Here is a 5,139-nt window from a genome sequence, read left to right on the forward strand (position 1 = left end):
GATTAAAACCCTGGGCCGCTGCAGCATGACTCTTCGACCAGTCATTGTAAAACCATACACAACCAGTTTAAGATGCTATTATATACATAAACCCCTGTTTCACCCTGTTTATAACTACACTTTATGTCTAAGTAAATAGTAGAATGCTAAGACTTCACTAAACATCCATGGACATGATAAAACCCATCATCATGCCACACGATCTGTTTGTTGCCCCAGAACTCAGGACAATGTGCAACTGTGTTAGAGTGACTCTCAAACAGGGATAAAGGGACACTGCCTCTTTGACTTTTCACTAATTTGAGCCTTCACAAACTGGTGTACGTAAGTGTTGCAGTGAGTCCATCTAAAAAAGCTGAATAAACTTAGAAAGACAAGATCATACTGTGATTGCTTCATATAAAGAATTGTATTTTTGTTTAAGTAATGTTAACACCAGCCTCACTGCAGATGCGTGTGTAATTGTATCACGCAAGATCATTTCTCTGCTAGTTCCTTCTTTTATTCATCAGTGGTGATACAGCTGTCTTTCATTTCCACAAAATACTGAAGACTATTCACAATACATTTTAGTCTGTACTGCATCAATAATTATAATTAATATAATTTACAGTATTTTTCAGGAATTTGCCCAAATTATACTGTAATTACTAATAATGTGACTCATAGACCACACCGTCTGAAACAATGTGTTTAATCATTCAATCCTGCTGAGCTTTGCACCATTAGCTGCCAGACGTTGCCATCATCCATTCATAGTACTGCAACGTTGATCTCAAGAGACAAATATTTCCCTCAGGAGCTGGCGCCACCAGGAGGTTGTGGAAGAGAAATGTCTTCATAACTAGAGACCACATCCACTATGATATGTTGTTATAGGGTTTTTATATAGTGCTTTACAAATGATAAAATAATGAGCAGTGATTGGACAAAGTTTACATGCATGTTCAGTGATGTAGCACATTTACAACTGAGGTGGCAGGGCTTCAAACAGGAAGTCTTCTTTGAACAAATAGTAGGACGTTTTTTTTCACGTCTCAGAAGCCAGACCAACCACAGAGGGTGACTTCTTTTCAGAAGACAGAATGAATAAAACCTTTTGTCCTCGTGTCAGTTTCAACTTTGAACACAGATTTCTGCCTCCTGTTTACATCTTGGTATTCATCATTGGTCTGGTAGCCAATGGAGTGGGAATCAATCTTTGATGCACAAACTGAAAAGAAACTAAAGATCATGCAAATATTTTTGTTTCAACTTGGACTTGCTGACATCTTTGTACCTGCCACCACACTCCGCCCATTTTTGTGGTGTACTACTTTATGAGAAGTAAATGGATCTTTGAGATGCATTCTGCCAAGATCACAGATCTGCTTCAACCTGAATTTATATGGCAGCATTGCTTCCTCAACCCTGTATCGAGTGTGCACAGGTACCTTGGCTATTGTTTCATCGAAGTAGAGTGATGGGAAGATTACACCTGACTCACTCTGTGGCTATCTCGATCGCAGTTTGGCTCTTGGTGAGTTGCAGAGTCTTCCAGACATGTCTAACACCCTAAAGACCATTTGGAAACAGAACTGGGAAAAGCTACGACCCACCCGATAAAGGATCCATGTAGGGATTACCTGAAAATACAGCCCTATGATGGACCACTCACTGGCTTTATCCCCTTCCTCATCAACACTGGGCCTGCTATGGACACATAGCTGTAGTTTTATGGACAATGAAAGGAGAACTGATAAGTACAGAACAGAGAAGCTTGAAGTCTGTTGTTTATTTTGATTCTTCTCTTCTCGTGTTTGTTACATCCCCTATCATGTATATCAAGGAGTACCTCTGGTCAAGAGTTTGTCAAAACAAGGGCTTGTGCAGTGAATTGTCATAGAGTATTCACATGCTCATCAGATAAAGTACGTGCCTTGTGTGCTCTGCAACAGTGCTTCAACCCTCCGGTTTACCTCCATGGAAATGAAACGATATTCCTGCTCAGATAGACAGCTGCCTCCAGCAAGTTCGTCAGACATTCAGCCGTTTGTTTCTGTCAAACTCGGGCTGTGTGCCTGTGGCACAAACTGCAGATGAGGTTCAACAAGAGTCAAGATTTTAACATTAACTGTTTAATAACAAATAGGTCAAACAGTAGCCCTTGTAAACGTTGTAATGTAGCTGTGCATCACAACTACTGGTGTAAATGGATTCCAATGTGAATGAAATTGTCAGCATTTCTCTTACTTACAGTTTTGCTGAACAGGGTTTAATCTTTATATGTCATGATGCTGTTGCCACTGTCTGGTGTTTTAAATAAACAGAAAATTCATATGAAATCCAGCTTTTTCTGTTCCTTTTCTTCAGAACAGATTTGTGGGCAGATAAAGATCATGTTGAGTGTTACACCATACACAGTCTTCACGGGTTAAAAACAGGAAGTAGATAGTGTTGCAGGCCAGCAGACTTTACTGACAAATACAATATAAAGTACAATATTATATAATAATATAATTAATAAGGTGTTATTAATGCATACTGATGATTTAGCATTCAGCTCAAAGCATTGCTGCACTCCAGTATAGATGTGGGAAAGTGTTTGTTAAATCTGTCCATTGATTGATCCAGTTTCCACATTCCAAATTCCTCTAATTGTCTACTAATTTCTCTCACTTTGATCATCAACTCTTGGTGTGTCTCTATCAGAATAGGTTTGTTGAGAGAAAATGATGACTCTTTATAGTTAGGGAAGGTTAGTGCCACACATTGTGGCCATTGGTTCAGGACAGGAAGTAGATAGTCTACAAATAAACTTTAAACAAGATGTTTTTAATGGATACTTACAATACAGTACTTATTTATTTATTCTTAAGGCCTAACACTTGTGACGGTCCCTGTCTGATGTTGATGTCCTGATGTGGTTGACCAGTTATTGTTTTTCCTTTGTGTCCTTGAAGGTACCATCAGCAGAGTAGGATAAAACCCTGTCTCAACTTTGCTCTGGTCTCTCTGTCTCTCATTCAGCTGCAGCACATTCTTTTTGTTTGATTTCTGCTTTGGTTTCACTTTACAACATTTACACCTCATATTGCTCACACATCCACATTTACATTACTGATGTTACTGACTGACACACTTCACATTTGTAATTATAATCTCAGTTGTTAATAAAACAAGTTAATAAAATAAATTCACTTATTTCTAGCCATCTATTGTGTCCTATGCCATATTTGTCATAGCCTAGGAGCCGGGTTATGACAAATTGGGGGCTCGTACGGCCGTGTTTGTTTCCTCACGAGTGAACTGCGTTGTGGCTATCTGATCCTCTGGTGTGCGTACAAGTTTGGTATTGGCCTTGTTTGTTGTGGGTGTTCCGGTCCTGGTCCGAGAGTGGGGGCTAACTAGAGACTGTGGGATCCTCAGGAGAGACTTCGGGCTGGGTTTATCTATTTTATTATAATAAATCTTGTGTACACTGTCGATTCGACTTGTGGTTTTTAACTCTGCTCAACCCTGATTTTAATGAAGAACCTGTGTTTATTTTAGGAGTCCTAGGCTCTCAAACCTAGGTGGCGTTGTCGGCTTCTTTTTCCAATTAATACATCTTTGAATTTACCATTGTAACTTTAGATTTTTTCAGCCTCGCCACACGCTCTCTGCCTCGTGTTTGATGCCGTTCAATTTGACATGACGCGTTCAAAGAGAATTGGCCATTTCAAACCTGACCTTAAAGCAAGTGCTAATTTTGACAATGGGAATATCTGTAACTATTGTCACAAGGTGGTTAATGTTGGCTGCAAGGGAGGCAGTACAGGAGAGTACAGGCTTTAGCCCGAATGAGTTGGTCTTTGGACATATAGTACGGGGTCTCTGAGCAGTACTGGAAGATAATTGTGTAGATACTGACCTGCCAAAGAATCTGGTTGACTTTGTGAATGGTTTCAGGCATTGTCTGTTTAAAGATGGCACAGGAAAAACTGGGTTTGTCTCAAAGGAGACTGAAAAAGTGTTATGATCGTCCTACTCAGCGCAAAGGAGTTCACTCCAGGAGATCAGGTTCTCATACTTACACCTATTGTTGGTTCGCCATTTCAGGCTAAGTACACAGGCCCATACATAGTCAGTGAGAAAATCTCGGATTTGAATTATGTTGTTGCAACACCAGGTCGCAGGAAAGCAAGGCGACTCTGTCATGGTAATCTCCTTAAACCTTACTACAAGCATGTAGTTGAGATATATTGAGACCAGGATGGAAAGGATGTAATGCATCCAGCTTTTGCAGAGGTTTTGGTGCAGGAGGCAGATGGCGTACCGGAGCCTGACGAAAGTCTGCTGAATGGGCGTTTGAAAAATTCTGAATCTCTTTCTAATTTTACATTTTTAAAGTTATTGGCTCATCTGCAACAGTCAAAATGCCATGAGCTGTTAGATTTAGTACGAAAACATTATTGCATTCATTCAGATGTCCAAACCAGAAGATGATGCGCTGGTCGTTGTTTCTCCAGGCATACGACCTGGACATTAAACATATGAAGGGAACAGAGAATGTCATTGCAGATGCACTGTCTCGTGCTCCTCTGCAGTGAATGGTCATTGGTGTGATTTTCCAAGTTGATATGGCCTTTTGTACTGTTATTCATTATTATTATTATTAAGTGATACTAGTACAGTATAAGCAGAGAGAGTACAGCAGTTGTAGTAATTATGTAAGTAAGTAAAGCTTTATTTATAGAACACCTTTTTAACACAGAGGTCCAAAGTGCTTTACAAACAACAAACATACATGGGTATTACATATAAATATGTACATGCATAACCATACCCAATCAAACATACATAGGGAGCATGTAAGGAAGATAAAACAAGGGGGAAGGAAAATGAAAAGAGAGACGACAGATGAGAAAACAAACGAGATCTATAAAAAGCATTACCTATAGAGGTGGGTTTTGAGGAGCTGCTTAAAACAGTCCACAGATTCAGTGAATCTGAGTGATTGGGGAAGACTGTTCCACAGTGTTGGGGCTAAAACGGCAAAGGCACGGTCACCTTTAGTTTCACAGTTAGAGCAGGGAATGGATAAAAGGCCGAGATTTGAGGAGCGAAGTGGCCGAGGAGTGGAATGAGGAACAAGAAGATCTGAAATGTAACTGGGGG

At 39.9% G+C, this 5,139-nt stretch overlaps 1 pseudogene; it reads left to right on the forward strand.

The window, feature by feature from the left end:
- The first annotated feature begins 932 nt into the window (after nt 1-932).
- LOC118324768 lies at nt 933-2,356 on the forward strand (annotated as a pseudogene).
- Nucleotides 2,357-5,139: the final 2,783 nt, after the last annotated feature.

Source organism: Morone saxatilis, unplaced genomic scaffold, assembly GCF_004916995.1.
Source record: "Morone saxatilis isolate NCDOM2014 unplaced genomic scaffold, NCSU_SB_2.0 Contig15, whole genome shotgun sequence".
Lineage (NCBI taxonomy): Eukaryota > Metazoa > Chordata > Actinopteri > Moronidae > Morone > Morone saxatilis.